The following is a 17430-nucleotide window of genomic DNA, read 5'->3' as shown; positions in this document are numbered from 1 at the left end:
ACTTTCTATAAAGGGAAATGATGACCAAGTATTTACCCTGTCAGTGAAGATTAGCTTTGACATTGTCATCTTCCCCTTACTTTTTCCCTGCCTCCTCTGCCAAAAAGTCTAATAAATACGTTCATATGTTTTAACATAAATATATTGGAAAACATGGTTTCAAACTATTAGCTATTTATGTGAAACCGATAAAAGTTGATTATGACTTAAAAACATATGTACACACAAACTAACCCTTGAAATATGAATGTAGAGCAGGGGCTGGCAGAGGGGCAGTGGGAAGGGTGTGGACAAAGCCGGGAGGGAGCACAGTGGACTCTGCTGGAAGACCGTGGTGCTTAGGTGTGGGTGTGCTACAGTATCAACACCTGAGGGGGTGACCCTGTCCTTCTAAAGTATAAGAAGTGATGTAACCATTGCTCCTCAATAAATATCCTCTTGTTTCTCTTGCTGCAAAGGACGTCCTCATGTGTCTGTTCCCATCAGCATATCGTGAGGAGGTAGGGAGACCAGCCCAGCTCTGCCCACCAGGCCCCTCCCCACACTGACCTGTGTCTCTCCCTGGTGACTTTCCTGCTCCAGCAGAGGCGGGGCTGACTCCACCCCTGCCTGTGCTTTGTGTTTTCCTGAGGAATAACGTCCACTTCCCTAGAGAAAATAGACATCCAGACATGAAACTGTTCTTTTTTTCTGCATTGTTTTTTTGATGGGTTAATTGAAAAGATTCTTAAAATTTGACAGGATATAAGGAAGAGCCATGAGGACCAGCCTGAAGCACGTACATTTGCAGTGCTGAGTCTGTGCAGGTGGGGGCAGGAGAGGCTGTGAGGAGCCAAGGGGAACAGGAGCCTGCGTTCAGTCGGTGCTCAATGCATCATGGGCTTTGACGTGGTGACTCCTCAGGGGTCATCCCTCGGCTCCTTTGTCCCTGTCCTTCAGGAGCACCTGTCCCAGCAGGGCCTGTGATCACAGGGACTCAGACCCCACCTGGGCCTTCCTGTCTCCAGGATGTGGGTGGAGGCTGCCTGTCACAGGATCAGACCATGCTCAGACCAGCGCTGGGCCCTCAGGTCTCAATCTGTTCAATTTTTTACTTCTTTGGTATATTTTGGAGCACACTGTTTCATTTTCATGTTCAGGAATCAGGCTTAGGCATCCGCCATTGTCCCCACAAGGCCCAGGGCAGCCCTGCCCACAGGAGTCAGTTGTTAGGGATGAATTTTCAGATGCATCCTGGTGTGGGTAAGAATGCGGGGAAGGTGACCCAGATAAGGTGTGTGGGGACAAGGAAGAGGGCTACTCTCCTAGCATAGACAGGTGGGCATCACCAGGACGGCACCTTTGAGAGAAGACCTGATGGACACTATGCCCACAAGGTGTCTGCAGAAGCTCAGTCCAGGCAGGGCGACCTCAGCCCAGATGCCCCAGGACGGGGATGTCTGTGTGTTAGAGGCTGCGGCTGGGGCAGGGGTCACTGAGACGGGGTCTGTGTGTTACAGGACAGGGAGAGGGGCAGCCCAAACCCCGCAAACCTGCCTATTGCCTATTCTAAATGGGTTCTGTCATCTGCCGTATCAACACAAAACATATGAGACTTTAATGGGAAGGAACTTTAATAAAACTAGGAAACAATACAGGTAAGGCAAAGAGTCTAGTTTCTAAATGAAGCACCCAAAGTTACCCGTCCCCTCGTGGGTAAAAGTCCATCTAAATGGGATTGGCCCAGCGCAAGGCCCCAAAGCCTGCCCCAAGTCTAAAGCATCTTCCAGTGGGGACCCACAGAAAAGGGTCAGAAACTACCAGACAAGCCCAGAAGGAAAAGAGCAAAATCAACATCAAGATAAAAGCTGCCATTGTCACCTCCCCACGGGTCTCACCCACATCCGTGTCACCCAGTCCACAACCAAAAGACAAGTGCAGTTATATGCACCCACATCATGCAGACGTTGAGGATGTTGGAAGGGTTTTGCCTTTTCTCTGAGTAAGATGTGGGGCCACACGGCCTCTCTGAACAGAGACCACCTATGTCAGGGCCCTTTAGGAGCATCCACCATAAGACACAGGCTTGTGGAGGAGAGAGCACCTGGAGAGACATGGAGACGACACAGGAGAGGGGTGTGTGGAGAAGCCTCCCTTGCTTCTCAGCGCTGGGCTTGCCCCCAGCGACTTGAGGGATGTGGAAGGAGACACTTGGGAGAGACCCGGCCTTGACCATGGTTGTGTTTTTATTTTGCTCCTTTTGCCCCAGATTGGCCCGGCCCCTTTCATCGGTTTCTGTGGGTCCCCACAAGAAGGTGTCTGAGATTTATGACAAATTTCCCCAAATTTGGTTGGGTATTTTGGTTGGGTATTTACCCACCAGGGGACGGGAAACTGGGTGTTTTTGTTGGGGAATTCTCTTCCCCTTTGTGACTCTACTGTGTTCTTTCACATTCAGAGTGTGATCTGCCTTTATGTGGCCGGGGGCAAAAGCCATTTACTGTATGCAGATTTTGGTCGGGGTGCCCCTCCTGCTGCCGGTTAATAGACTGGGGGTGTTTTCTCTGACTAAGACTCATTTCTGCTTCTCTGCTGCTTTGTCCCACAGGGTTCCTCACCCAGAGGCTGGAATCCCCCACAGAGTCAGAGAGGAGAAGGAGGAAGCCCTCAGTGGGGATCTGACCTGGCTCCTGCTGTGTTTGGGGCAGGACCTTGTCCTTGTCCCTGGCAGGTCAGGGCTGGGGACTGACCTTCAGGTGAGCTGAACAAGCAGACAGAGCAGGACAGGGACCTATGGGGGACCCTAACTCCTTGGGGACAGTGTTGTGTGTCCTGATGCTTCTCAGGGACACCTGCTCACACTGAGGGGGGCAGGATCACAAGCAGGTGCTGGCCTGTTCTTCATGGGGACCTGGGTCTGGGTCTCTGTCCTGGGGAGTCACTGGGTGTGATGATGGGGAAGGGAGGGCAGTTTGCACCCCGGGACCAGGTGCGGGAATGGAGGTGAGACAGGGCAAGTTAGGGTTATTAGGCAGTTTTAGGGACAGTGCAGGAGGGGACCTCTGAAAAATTTAGGGAGGCTTCAGAGATAAGGACAACCAAAGAAATATAACCAATTCCATTAGGAAAACAAACACCCCAGGACCACGAATAATATTAATACTGTTAATGCTAGTCCTGGTTTCCTTCAGGTGGTAAAGGGAGGCGGAGATGGGAGAAATGGAGAGTGGTTTAATTTATGGACACATTAGAAGGGCAGCTGTTTAACTTTAATGTAGGGATGCCCATTCAGAAGACTGGGCCATAAATTTAAAGATGTAACTAATGGGGAAAGAGAAAGCTGTTAGATAAGGAATGTAAAGATCCCCACTCAGTTGCAAATTAAGTAAGGCAGCTGAGAACTAACCAATCACAGAGAGACTGGTGGAGCTTTAGAATAATGAGGGGAAAAAGATATATATTCCCTGAGACACGACTCCACTTTGGCTTCCTTGCCCCTCCCAGGCCTGGTTCCCTGGCCTGGGAGTCCCACTTTATTTCTGCTCTTTTCCTCCTCAATAAACTTTTTCTTCTAAACAAACCTGACCTGCCTCTTCTTGCTTGCTTGCCTGAGCGTCTGCGAAGTCCCTGCTGCGGCTTCGTGAGACACCAACCCGTGGGGGTCTAGTGGCTGGGGCTCAGCGCTGCCCTGCAGCCTGGGATCCGTTCCTGGCTGAGAGACTAGGCCTGACAATTCCGGTATCAGAGGGATCTGGTGCTCTGAGCAGAGTGGGTCTGGGGTGTGTGTTCCACGGGATGGGAAGGGAAAGGAGGATGTTTTTCTCCAGTAAACCTCATGGTCTAACAGCACAGAGCTCAGCAGCCCTGACAGGACCTAGGTATGTCCTCCTTGGTCTCAGGGCCTAGGGGTCACTAGGAAGGGCCCTGCTCCTGCTGGTGGGAGGGTCCCTGGACCCTGCTTCCCCTGAACCCAGAGCTCCTGGCTGCCCTGCTCCTCTGTGTGGGCCTGGCTGCCTCCTGCCCTGTCTCTCCCCAGCCCTGAGGAGATGGCGCCTGCTCCTGCCCCAGCTCTGTGCTCTGCTTCCTCCCTCTCTGTTGCTCTTCCTCCAGTTGCCCCCAGGGGGGTTCCCAGGTGAGGGTGTCCCTCCCTGACCCTGTGTCTCCCTCAAATGGGTGGGGCCCAGGGGCTGTGGGAGCTATTCCTGCAGGAAGGATGGCTGTGTGTGAAGCCCTGGCTCTAGAAAGGTAGGGATGATCCCCAACCACTCATGTGATGACACAGTTAAAAGCAGGTATTGAGCTGGAACATGAGGGGGAGGGATGACAATTGCTCAGTCAGGGGTTTACGGATTTTAAAAAAACAACTGTCTAAAATGTGAAAATACCTTTCTCCTCATTTTTGGCTTTTGATTTATTTGTGTCAGAAACACTTGTCAGTTATTAATTCATTTCACTCCACTAATATTTATATATTATGTGCTATGTGCTCTGTACAAAAAAGAGATTCCCCAACTTCAGAGAGCTGCTTTCATGCAGGAAGCAGTGAATAATAAAGACAGGAAACCCACCCCACCCCCAGCTCAGAGGGGCTGAGAGGAAGGACAGGCAGGGAGCAGGTTGGGCAGCAGGGGAAGGAGGGGTGGGGGGGCAGCTGTGTCCATCAAGGGGATCAGTGTAGATGGTGGGATGGGAGAAAGGCCCTGGGAAAGGGGTGTTGGGGGTGCGAATCCCATGGAGGTAACAGCCTGTGGGGGGCTGGCTGGTGCCAGGTATTCAAGGACAGGGGGGGTGAGGGTCATCTGGAGCAGAGGGAGAAGGAGGGACACAGGAGTGGGTGTCCTGGGAAGGGACCACACTGTGGTCCTGGGGGCAAATGTGGGGATGGGGAGCCAAGCTACTCCTGGGTGAAAGGGGCCAGACTGGGCGTGGCAGGAGAGACTAGTCTGTGTCTCCAGGTGAGAGAGGAGGGGCTCAGACCAAGCTGGGGCAGCACAGGTGAGAAGTGGCTGTTTGGAGGTGCAGGGGGCTCCTGAGTCAGCACAGTCCTCTCCTGTCCTTCCCAGGCCTCCTCAGGTCAAGGACACTGACTAGAGAGCAGGCTGCGGGAAACTATTTCTTCTATTTTTTTTTTTCTGAGGTAACATTAATTTACACACTGCATAGAAGTGACGTGTCCAGCTTCTCACCCAGCAACTGTGTATTTCACACACCAACTACCAAAAATCCAATCACAATCCTCCACCAAGCTATTCCTTCCACCCTCCTTCCCCTCTGGTGACTGCTATTTTGTTTGTGTTTGTTGATTGCTTTTTTCCCTTCATATTCCCCAAATGACACAGTAATTATCTTTCTCAATTTGACTTAGCATAATTCCTTCAAATTCCATCCATATTGTTGTAAATGGCAAGAGTTCATCTTTTTAAATATCCGAGTACTATTCCATTATATGTGAGTGTGTGTGTGTGTGTGTGCACGTGTGCATGATATATAAATGTGAGATATATGTCACATTTTGTTAACCCACTCATCTGTTCTCCAGGACTTGGGTTCTTCCATACTTTGGCTATTATAAATAGTGCTGCAATGAAAATAGGGACCCTGTCTCATTTTGAATAAGTGTTTTCATATTTGTCAGGTAAACATCCAGAAGTTGAAATACTGGATCATATTGCAATTCTGTTTTTTTTTTTTTTTTTGAGAACCTGCCATATTGTTTTCCAAAATGGCTGCACCAATTATAGCCAACCAACAGTGCACCAGGGTCCTTGATCCCCTAAATCTCATGAAATTAATTTCTTGACTTTTGACAATAGACATTCTTATTGGTGTGACTGGAAACCTATTGATTTTTTAAACGCTGAACCACTCTTGTGTTGCTGAGATAAATCCCGCTCAGTCAAATGCACATTTGAATTGGTTTGCTAAGGTCTTGTTGAGGATGTTTGCATCTATATTCATCAGGGTTTGATCTGTAGTTTTCTTTTTTGTGTGATGTCCTTCTCTGCTTTTGGTAACAAGGGAATATTGGCCTCATGAAATGTGTTCTCCAGCATTCCCTCTTCCTCTATTTATTTGAAGAGTTGCACAGTCAGGCATTAGTCCATCTTTAAAGATTTTTGTAGAAGTCACTGAAAATGTCTGGTCCTGGGCTTTGTTGTTTGGGAAAATTTTGATTCGCATTTCAGTGTCTTTGCTTGTAGTTGCTTTGTTCTGAATCTTCCTGATTCAGTCTCAGAAGGTTGTATACTTCTAAGAATTTGTCAGTTTCTTCTAGGTTATTTGCGGTTATTCAATTTATTGACATATAGATATTTAGTATTGTCTTAAATTCCTCTCTACTCCTTTTTATTTTATTTTATTACTTTATTTTTTTATTTATACAAGAGCTGGGTACAGGCCAGAGGTGTGGGGGGTAAGATGATTCACCAGAGACAGAGTGGGTAGCAGAACAGGCAGACGGACTGAAAGCACTGCTGAGGGGAGCAGTGGGTGAGGCAGGAGAGGTCTGCCACAGCTTGTGGAAATCTCCCTGGCTGGCCAGGAATTGAACCTGCACTGCAGAGGCTGCAGACAGCTTCACAGTGCTGCGCTCAACCAGCTGTGCCACTGGGGAGGCCCCCTCTCTATTCCTAAAGTATCTGTTGTAACTGCTCTACTTTTGTTTCTTATTCTGTTTATTAGAGTTTTTTTCCCCCTTGAAAATGTAGCAAAAGATTTGTCTATTTTTTTTCCCAAGAACCAGCTTTTGGCTTATTCATTCTTTGGTCTGTCTTCAATTTCTGTTTCATTTCTTTCTCTCTCTTTTTTTTAAGATTTATTTATTTATGCATACAAGAACTAGAGTATGTGTGTGTGGGATGAGAGGATTTACCAGAGACAGAGTGGGGGAACAGAACAGGCAGATTTACTGAAATAAACTGTTGAGGGGAGCAGTAGGCAAGTGAGGAGAGGTCTGTTGCACCATGTGGGTAGCTCCCTGGCCAGGGATTGAACTTGTGCTGCAGTGGCTGTAGATAGCTTTGTAGGTTGCTTCTTAACCCCTTGCGCCACCAGGGGTTGAGCCAACAGGCCCTGTTTCATTTATTTCTGCTTTAATTTGATTTCCTTCCACTGTTTTTTGGTTTCATTTGTTCTTTCTACTGTTTTAGGTGTAAGGCTAGATTCTTTACTTGAGCTCTGTCTTGATTCTAGGTGTGGCCTGTATTGTTCTATATTCCCCTCTTAGTGCTGCTTGTGCTGTGCCCCACTGATAGGTTGTCATTTTTCTCAAGGTATTTTTAAATTTCTTGGTTGCTTTCCTGCTTAATCCAATAGTCATTTGGTAGTGTCTTGTTCAATCTCCACATAATATTTTTACCCCCTTTTTCTTTTTATGGTTGACTCGAGGTTGATACCATTGTCATCAGAGAAATACTTATATGAGTTCAGTCATCATGAATTTATGACGCTTTTTGAGTGGCCCAACAAAAGGTGTATTCTGGAGACTATTCCATGTGCTCTTGACAAGAATATGTATTCAGCTTTTTTGGAGTGTGGCACCCTATAAATATCTATTCAGCCCACATGGTCTAATCTCTCACTTAAAGCTATAGTTTCCCTGAGTTCTGTCAGGTGGATATGTTCTTGATGAAAGTGGAGTATTGAATTTCTTTACCACTACTGTGTTGCTGCCAATATCTGTTTTCAGATTTGTTTATAGTTGCATTACATATTTTGCTGCTCCTTTGTTTGGTGCTTGTACACCGATGAGTGTTATGTCTTCCTGATGTAGGGTTCCTTAATCAGATGATGGTCATCCCTATCTCTTGTTATGTTTTGGAAGCTTATTTTATCTTATGTGGCAGCTCCTGCAATTTTGGGGGTGCCCCATTTTTTTGTGTTTTCTCAAGAACTTTTCTGATCCTGTCTCCTGGAGACATCATAAAGTTGGGTTTTGTTTTTGGTGCAAACAGTCACTCTGTGACTTTTAGAAGTTCAATTCATGTACATAAAGGGTGATTACAAGATGACTTACTACTGTCCTTTTGTCTTCAGTCAAATCTAACCAAGAAATGTGTGGTATCTGGAGAGGGTGGTGAGGGCTCCAGGGTCACTGCTTCATAGGTCCCCTGGTTAGTTTGCAGGATGTTGTCAAGTGGGAGGCCCAGATGGCTCAGGCCAGGTGGCTGGGGTTCAGACCTGGGCACTGCCATCACCCCCAGTCTCCATGTCCTTGTTTCTGAAAGGGAATGGGGGAGGGGTGTCAGGACAGTATCAACTCCCAATTCACAGAGTGCTGGGGAGGAATCCCCGAGGTCACATAGAGAAAGTAACTGCTGAAGTCACTTAGTCAGCCTTCCATCAGCTCCCTGAGCCACTTCTGTTTCTGTGCCCACATCTGGCTTTCAAGCCCCAGCTCCCACGTTGAGGAAGGAACCTCCCCAGCTCTGCTCTTGGGCCCCTCTGAGGCAACTACCACAGCCCTTCTCTCCTCACACACCCCAGGCTACAGGTCCTCCACGGTGGGGTCACATGGTTCTCTGTGACCCCAGCACCCAGTGGAGTATGTTCCTAGGCAACAGAGTACATTGGGCTAGGGTACCCCAAATGCCCAACTGCAGGTCTGTGTCAGCAGAGTCACCTGGGTTCTGTTAGAGAGAAGTTCCCAGGCCTGTCCCCAGAGGAAGAGAGTGGGCTCCAGTTGCCCAGGGCTGAGAAGGGGAAGGTGGGGGTGGTGCCCATAGGCCCAGGCCCAGGAGACAAGGTTGTTATGGTGATGGAGATGTTCTCAAGGTAGAGTATGGTGCCAGGCTCTGTGCTTACCAAAAGGACATGAGAGGTGAGCCTCCAACAAGTGACTTAATGGTCCTAAGTTATATCTCAATTAAGTTGGTTAGATCCATATCAAAAAATGGGTCTACAAGTTGCCCTGTGTCTGCCCTCCACTGTATCCACAGCGAGGGCTTGTGAGGCAGGAAACTGCCTCAGCCCATGAGGAGCTGAGCACAGACGGCTTCACTGCACAGATGCTCTCACAGAGCCTCCTCTGCGTGGCCCTGTGTCACATGATGAGGTGCTGATGTCACACTGCTCTGTGATGGAAAGACATTTAGGGGCCTTGGGTGGAAGGGAGTTTATTTTTGATGTAGGAAGAATGGAAATAATTAGTGTCCAGAAGATCTTCTGTGTTGGTTTTCAATTTTCCACAAATTTTCTGATACACAGGAGGGGAGACAGTTCCCCCCCATGAGTGTGTCTGACTTGCTGGCTCTTCCTTGTGAGGAGAACAAAGCAGAAGGGATGTGCCATGTCACAGAGTCAGGCTCACAGGGGCTGAGACTTCCCGCCCAGGCTCCCCTCCTGGTCTCTCTCTGGGGTGACTCCCTGCACACGGTGGACCCTCAGCTAAGGGGACGTCCACAGGACAAGGACCTGAGGGTTTTCTCCAGGAGCCACATGCATGAGCTCTGAGGCAGGTCCTTCCACGCTGATCACAGCCGTTCAGATCCGCCAACATCTTGTCCCCATCGCAGCCTCGTGGGACCCAGAGCTGGAGCCTCTGAGGGAGGCCTTTCCTGTCGCTTCCCCCTCAGACGCCAGATCTTTGTGGTTTAGCTGCTAAGTTTGAAGTGATTTGGTACAAACCAGTAAAAATTAAGGCTATAAAGTGATCAGTGGCTGTTTTCTCACAAGAAACAGTGGAGGCCAGAATAACTCACATGACAGTCAAGGTCCTGATAGCAATGAGCTGTCAGACAATGATTCCATGTCCCCTGAAAGTGTCCTTCAAAATAAAAGTGATTTTAAAAAATTATTTCTAGGTTTTTAGATTCCATTTAATTTTGTGTTCATTTATTTTTCACACTGTCCCCAGAGCGGTGTCTGCAGGTTCACAGTACAAAGGGGCTGTCCGGCACCCTGGGACTGTGAGCAGGGCTGACTCTGACCTGCCTGCAGGGAGTGGGGCCCTGGAGCCCCAGAATCAGCCCTCAGGGCTGGTCCTCCATGGCGGCACAAGCCTTGCTCTGCCCTCCTCTTGGCTCCCTGAGTTTCCCTGACACCCCAGCATTGGGGAATTGAGGGGGGATTTTCTGAAACAGGAGGGCAGCTTCCTCTTAACCATCTATCTCCCCCATCTCTCTGCCTTCCACGGAATCAAGACAAAACATGTAAGACCTTTAATGGAAAGGATCTTTACTACAATTAGTGTTGAACAAAGAAAAAGGAAAGAATAAAGTTTCCAAATCAAGCACCAAATTCACCATCCCCCTGTGTGTAAATGTTCAGCAAAACAGGGCTGGCCCAAGCAGGGCCTGAATGCTTGTCACAGTATAAAGCACCTTCTTGTGCGGACCCATAAAAAAGAATGGGGCTGACAAGTCTGGAAGGAAAAGAGCAAAATCAAGATAGAAGCTGCCATTGTCACCTCCCCATGGGCCTCTCACCCCATGTTTGTTTCACCCAGTCCAAGGCCAAGAAGCAAGTGCAGCTTCTTCAGTGGTCTCTCTGTTCCATGTGCCTCTCCCAGGTCTCCTTCTGGCTCCATCCTGCTTCCTTCCTCCTCCTCAGCCTCCTCTCCAGCTGCTTCTCCCTGCTCAGCTCCACCCTCCTTGGGTGGGACAGGGAACCCAGATCCTCCCCTGGGGGCCCCCTGTTACAGTCCTCTCCTTCACCAGCATGTGAGTGAGGGGGTGACACCAGCCCTGCAAGGACGGGCAAGGCCCCGGATGTGCGCAGTTCCCTGGGCAGTCACAGGCCAGCACTGCTGCATCCCCCTAGGTGAGACAGACGCTCCAGCCCCCCAGTGAGAGCCCGTGTCACCCACACAGACCTTCCCCCCACAGTGTCCCCTATGCTGCCCCTTCCCTGCCCGGTCCTCTCTGGCTCCCCCTGCACCCCTTTCCACCTCTGTCCCCTAAAGTCCCCATTTCCATCCTCTGCTCTATTTTCCAGGAGCCTCCCCATCTTCCTAGCCAGTGCCCTGGGGGCTCTCCTAGGCCCCTCCCCTCCTCCAAAGGATGGAGAATGTCCGGTGATTCCCAGGAGGAGGGGCTTTCGTCCTTGGAAGCAGAAGCAGAAACAAAGTACAGGGACCCTGGAATCTAAGTTTCCATCCCAAGGGACTGAGGCGACCTATATATTTGGGGATTTGCCTAGAACCTAGGGGCCAGTTGTTATGTCCTAGAGTCCACTGGAAACTAAAAATAAGGACACTTAAGCTGACCCTGGTCCTGGGCGCCCCCTTGTGTGCAGATCCCTGTCCTGCCGCTGGGGGCCCAGGGAGCCTGGGGAGGGCCTGGCTGAGCAGGAGAAAGGGCAGCTCTGGGCGCCTGTGCTCAGCCCTGTGGCCACACGGGGGCGCTGCCGCGCTGCTCCGGATTCTGGTGGAGCCGCCAGGACGGGGCGGGGGCTGAGGTGGGCAGAGTTGGGGGTCCTGGAGGGCGGCGTCCTGGGGTGAGATGCTCTGTGAGGAGTCAGAGAAGCAGGGCTCAGAGCAGAGGAGACTCTGGAGCCTGCCCTGGGTGTGAGGTTTCCAGCTTTTCTCCCAGGACTCCTCTCTCCAGTCCCTGGATAACAAAACCTGGGGAAACAGAAAAGTAGATCATTTTTAACTTCTGCAACCTTTTTAGTATTGAGGACATTAAAAAAAAATAACATTTAAAGAATACTGTTAAATTTACAGAAAAGTTGCAATGGTGTTACAGTTCTTGTTTATACCACACCATTTCCACTTGTCAACATTTTACATGAGTAAAGTTGTTGTTTTTTTACAGCTAATGAAGCAATGTTGACACAATCACCAAACTCCATGCTTAATTTCATTAGTTTTTCTTAATGTCCATTTTATGTTCCAGAATCCCATCTAGTTTGCCTCATTCAGTTCCAACCAGGTCTCCTTGATGTGCCTCTGGCTGACAGTTTCTCTGACTTTCCTTGTTTTTATAACATTGACAGTGGGGAGGAGAGATGTTTGGGAGAGGTGCTGGGGTCACAGTTGGGGGTTCCTGGGTCACCTCTGAGAAAAGTTTCACCACAGTCCTCCTTTCACATACGCAGTGAGTTTCCCCACAAGGCAGAGACTAAAAGTCTCTGCCAAAGAGAAGATTTATTATATTTAAATAAAGGGGGCTGGGTAGAAGGAGGTGTTTGCGCAGACACCAGCAGGCACGAAGAGCTGCCCCTGGAGAGGGCACGTGTATGAGGAGAAGCCTGCAGGCCCCAGACCGAGCCTTGGGAGCAGAGCTGTCTCTTCCCGGGGCACAAAGGGCACTGAGGTAGTGTTCCAGTTGGGAGAGCTCATTCCTTTGTGCAATTGTCATCTCTTGTTAAATTAATTACTTCTCTGGTGACTAGGTTCATTGTAAGGACAGGTGATTCTCTGTAATGGCCTCATCCCCATATCTCAGCTCTGGTCTGCACCTCTGGGTCCTTTCTAGAGCAGTTGGTGCTCCCTAGAGCAGCTTCCCTAAGCATTGTTCATTTCTATAGTGGGTTTAATAACTATGTTAATCACCTCTACCCCAGCTCCACTTTCTGGTCTTGTGGCCCCTCCATCCTCAATTTTCTACTCTTAGCCTCTATCAAGGAGTCCTGCTTAGGAATATTGTTCCTCAATTTAGTGTTTTTTTTTTTTTTTCTTCTTCTTTGAATGGGACTGTGGCTTGGGAAAGCAGACCACAGAGGTGCAGGCCATTGTCCACTCAACATATCAATTGCATATCAATCAACACTCAATCATTTCCACCTGATTGATCACTGATGGCATTAACCTTCACCACAAGGCTAAGGTAGAGTTTCTCTGTTTTCATTTGGGAAGCTTCTTTTTTTTTTTTTTTACAGATTTAGTTATTTATGCATAGAAGAACTGGTGTACAGGCCAGAGGAGTGGGGGCAGGTATGTGTGTGAGAGGATTCACCAGAGACAGAGTGGAGAACAGAACAGGCAGATTGACTGAAATCCACTGCTGAGGGGAGCAGCAGGTTAGTCAGGAGAGGTCTGCTGCGCCATGTGGGTTATCTCCCTGGCTAGGGATCAAACTCGTGCTGCAGAGGCTGTGGATAGCTGCATAAGTTGCGGCTGAACCCCCTGTGCCAACAGGGAGGCCCCTGCAAAGCTTCTTTTTGTTTCATTTTTTTAGTTACCATTGTCTTTTGCAGTTAGTCACTATGGGCAGCTCACGCTTACAGGTGTTCTGCTATAAACATTTACATGTATGCAGGGTTTTTGTGCAAATATAAGTTTAAAATTAGTTGGGTAACTAGCAGGGCAGTGATCACTGGGTGTATGGTCAGTGTTTTTTCAGCTTTCAAAGAAACTGTCAAAGATCCCACAGTGACCCGCCATTTTGCATTCCTGCCGGCAGTGCTGAGGCTCCTGTTGTCCACACCCTGGGCAGCACCTGGTATTGTGCAGGGTTTGTATTTTCAGCCTCTCCTAGGTGTGATGGTGTTACTGCTGTTCTTAGTGGTCTTTCCCTAGTGACTTGTGATTCTGAGCATCTGCTCATGTTCTCCCTTGTCGTCTGTGTCTCTTCTTGGCGAAATGTCTGTTGAAGTCTTTTGTCCACATTTTTACTGAGGTACCACTGATGACTCCACTGTTTGTGACTTTTTTTAAATTGGGTTATTTCTTTCTGATACTGAGTTTAAAGGGCTATTTTGTAAATTCTAGATATAGTCCTTTATCAGATTCATGATTTGCAATGTTTTCTCCCACTTTGTATCCTGAACTCCATTGGTGACAGGAAAACAAACACTAGTGTCCAGACAGAAGCATGGATATATTTTTTTAAGAAGAAAAATGATAACTTGTGAACTAGTTTTGAGCAGATACTGGCTGACTGGGGTGCTGGGGGTGAGGGGGAATAACTTACCCATGTGTCTCCTTGAGTGTTATTTAAATGTTCTTGCATGCACTAGAAATAATGTTTTCAAAATTAAATTATGCTAAATTCCTCAACTTATAAAACACTTCACATGTCACATCCAAACCACGGGGCATGTGTGTTACAAGTGAGGGGCCCACGTGTCATCCCCTCTCAGAGTCCGTGGTTTCCCTTTTGTTCACTCTGGTGTTGTCCATTCTTGGGGTGTTGGACAAATGCATAATGACCTGTGTCCATCATGAGAATATCATGCAGAGTATTTTCACTGCTCATAATGTCTTCTGTGCTCCAAGGAAATCACCAATGGAATCACATCAGACTAAAAAGCTTCTACAAGGAAACTATCATAAAAATCAAAAGACAGTTATAGGTGGGAGAAAATATTTGTACATCCTAAGTCCAATAAGGGGTTAATAGCCAAGATCTACAAATGACTCCAAAACAAGAAAACAGACATCCCAGTCAAAGCAAGAGCTAAATAGGCACTGCTTTAAAGAAGACACACATGTGGCCAATATGTACATGGATACATGTTTGTCATCATGTGCTGTCAGGAAAATGCCAATTAAAACCACAATGACCCATTGTAGGGTGAGGAGGAAAGGGAACTCTGGTACATGGTGGGTGGGGATGGAGACTGCTCCTGTTAGCGGGCAGAACGAGGGGTTCCCCATATCCTCATGCCTGATCAATCTAAGTGGGTACTGTCATCAGTTACATAAAGTCAAAAACATATTATAGAAAAGAATGATAATGTAATTCATGTGCAATAGAGAATTAGTGTCTAATTAGTGTGAGAATTAGTGTAAGAAAGAGAAGAGAAAAAAGATAGTTAAAATAGTTTCTAAACGAAACACCCAAAGTTACCCGTCCCCTCATGGCTAATGCCCAGCCAACCAAGGTTGGCCCAAAGCAGGGCTGCTGAGGCCCAAAAGCCTGCCACAGTCTAAGGCACCTCTGGTGGAGACTCCCAGGAAAGGGGCAGGAGGGGCCAGGCAAGTCTGGAAAGACAAGAGCAAAATGAAAATCCACATCAAGATAAAGGCTGCCATTGTCAGCCTCCCCTGGGTCTCTCACCCATGTCTTTGTCTCTTTCAATGTCCCCCAGGTCCCTCACACCAGTTAAAGCTCAGAAGTAAGTGTGGTTTCTTCTTCACAAGTCCCTCTGCTCCATGTGCCTCCTCCGGTCTCCTTTCCCCACCTTGTTTCTTCTGCCTCCTCTTTAGCTTCTCATCCCTGGTGGGCTCCACCCTTCCTGGGGGGGGAGCAGGAGAACTGGAACCTTCCTTTTCTATGGATACCACACTGTTACAGTCCCGTCCCTGTGGAGAACAGAATGAAGGTTCCTCAAAATATTCAAAATACACCTTCCACAGGGTCAAGCATGCCATTCCTTGGTATTTATCCAAAGGAGGTAAAAACACTAATTCCAAAGGATATGTGCCTGCTATGTTCACTGCAGCACTGTGCCCAATAATCAACTGTGGAAACAACCTAAGTGCCCAACCACAGATGAGTGGACAAAGAAGAGGTGGTAGATAGACACAATGGAATACTACTCAGCTGTGAAAAAGTTAAAGCCTTGAATTTGCAAAACATGGATAGATGTAGAGGGGATGATGCTAAGTGAAATAAGCTTGAAGGAGAAAGTGAAATACTCGATGATTTCATTCATATGTGGAAAATACAGAAACAAAGCAGGGACAGATGAAACTAAACCAAAACAAACTCTAGAACTATGACTGAGAATTGACCCTATGGGTGAGGGAGGGTGAGAGCAGGACACAAAGAGGGAAGAGGGCCTCATGGACTGTGATGGAGGACTGTGGTGCCCTCAGGTGGGTGTGATGTGGGAACAAACATCTGAAGAGGGTGACCCTGTGCCTCTGAACACATACAGTGTGTAAACTGATGTTGCCTCAGTAGAAATAATACAGTAATGAGGGGGAAAAATGCAAGATAGTAATTTGTCTCCTCCATCCATCACTGACCTCAGGCCTTTGCTTTTGCCTCCTCATTGTCATGCAGCTGAGGGGCTGGTTTCCCACAAGGTCATAGGCAGGAGGTGCAAGAACTCCTGGGGCTGCTCAGACACTGCTGAGTAGAGACACTGCAGAGAGGGCGGCTCTGAGGGGACCAGAGACAGAGGGTCAGAGTAACCCCAGTGCAGAGTGAGGGTCTGGTTCCCAAGGAGAGGGGAGTGTGTGTGTGTGTGTGTGTGTGTGTGTGTGTGTGTGTGGAGACAGGGCACACAACATAGACAATGGGAGAACAATTACACATGAAGCCCAGCATAAATGAATTCAAATCCCACAAAGAACAAAATGTCAGTACAACACCCCGATAGGTACAGTTCAATGAAGAAACAGTTTTTGAGCAGGACTTGAAAATGCAGGACTGGAGAAAAGGAGCAAGTTTATTACTTTATTACTGTTCTTAGAATGGTTAGAATGGAAGGACCTTGGGTGGGACCCCTCTCAAGGCCTACTGCTAGGTTGTGGTAGCACCCCCACCCCTGACATCTCCCTCCCATAGTTCCCAATGTTCACTTCAAGCTCATCGCCTTTGGGGTCACTATAGAAAACCCACATCCTCAGAGTCAGAGAGCTCCAGCCTGGCAGCCCCTCTGTTTCCCAGGGGTCACTGCCTCTGTGGGCTGCAGCTACTTTCTCTCTAGACCAGAGCTGGAGGGAGTCCCACAGGGGGAGGGAGGAGTGTGTGTCCTGCTGGCCTGGCCCAGGGGCAGGATTAGCCCAGGTCACACCAGTTCCTGAGCTGAGCCTTTGTCTACAGTCCAGGAAGGGAGGGAGAGATGGAGCAGGGGCTACCTCAGCTCCTGGAGGAAGGTGTAACATTAGAGGGGGTGAAATTATTGTTTCTCATTTTCTCATCATCACTATCCACTGGACAACATCCAGGGTGAGGGTTGGGTCCTCTTAGTGATGGGCGCCCACTACCTGCCCAGGCAGCCATATGTTATTAAGTTGAATTTAAAAATTCCTCCTGATGTTGCTCTTATGGTGAAGGGAGATGCGTGGGGAGAGAGGGGAGGTGATGACAGAGGCTGGGCCCCAAAACTTCTACAGAATGACCAATTCAAACAGAATAAGGATACTTTTTCATATTATAGCACTTGAAATGTCTGAAATCTCTGTGTGCATAAGCAGGGCAAACCCCAACAAAATACATGGTTGTTTTCAGTATGTTGGTTGGTGTGAAAGTCCTAACCCGCCATTACCAGAAACAAGAGTCCTCTTGAGCTGCTTTTTGCATAACTGTATTAATTTCTTAATTCAAATGATATATATTGGGGTGCCACCCTCCAAGCACTGGGGCACAGAGTGAGCAGTGAGCCATCCTGGGACTCTGTGTGTCTGTAACTCAGGGTCCAGCTGGAGACAGGCCCAGGGAGCACAGAGCAAGGGGCCCCTGACCTGGGAGCCGCTGGGCCTCCTCTCTGAGTAGGTGACAGGTGACCTGAGCCCCAGAGTGAGCAGGAGGTGACAGGGGATGAGTAACTCCAAGGAGACAGTGGTGTGGGTCCTGGGTATTGGGTGCAGGGGGGGTCCAGGCTGGGCACAGGCTG

The sequence above is a fragment of the Talpa occidentalis genome, unplaced genomic scaffold (genome assembly GCF_014898055.3).
Source record: "Talpa occidentalis isolate TD23 unplaced genomic scaffold, MPIMG_talOcc4v2.1 talOcc4.2, whole genome shotgun sequence".
In the NCBI taxonomy this organism is placed as follows: Eukaryota; Metazoa; Chordata; class Mammalia; order Eulipotyphla; family Talpidae; genus Talpa; species Talpa occidentalis.
This window is presented reverse-complemented; position numbering follows the sequence as displayed.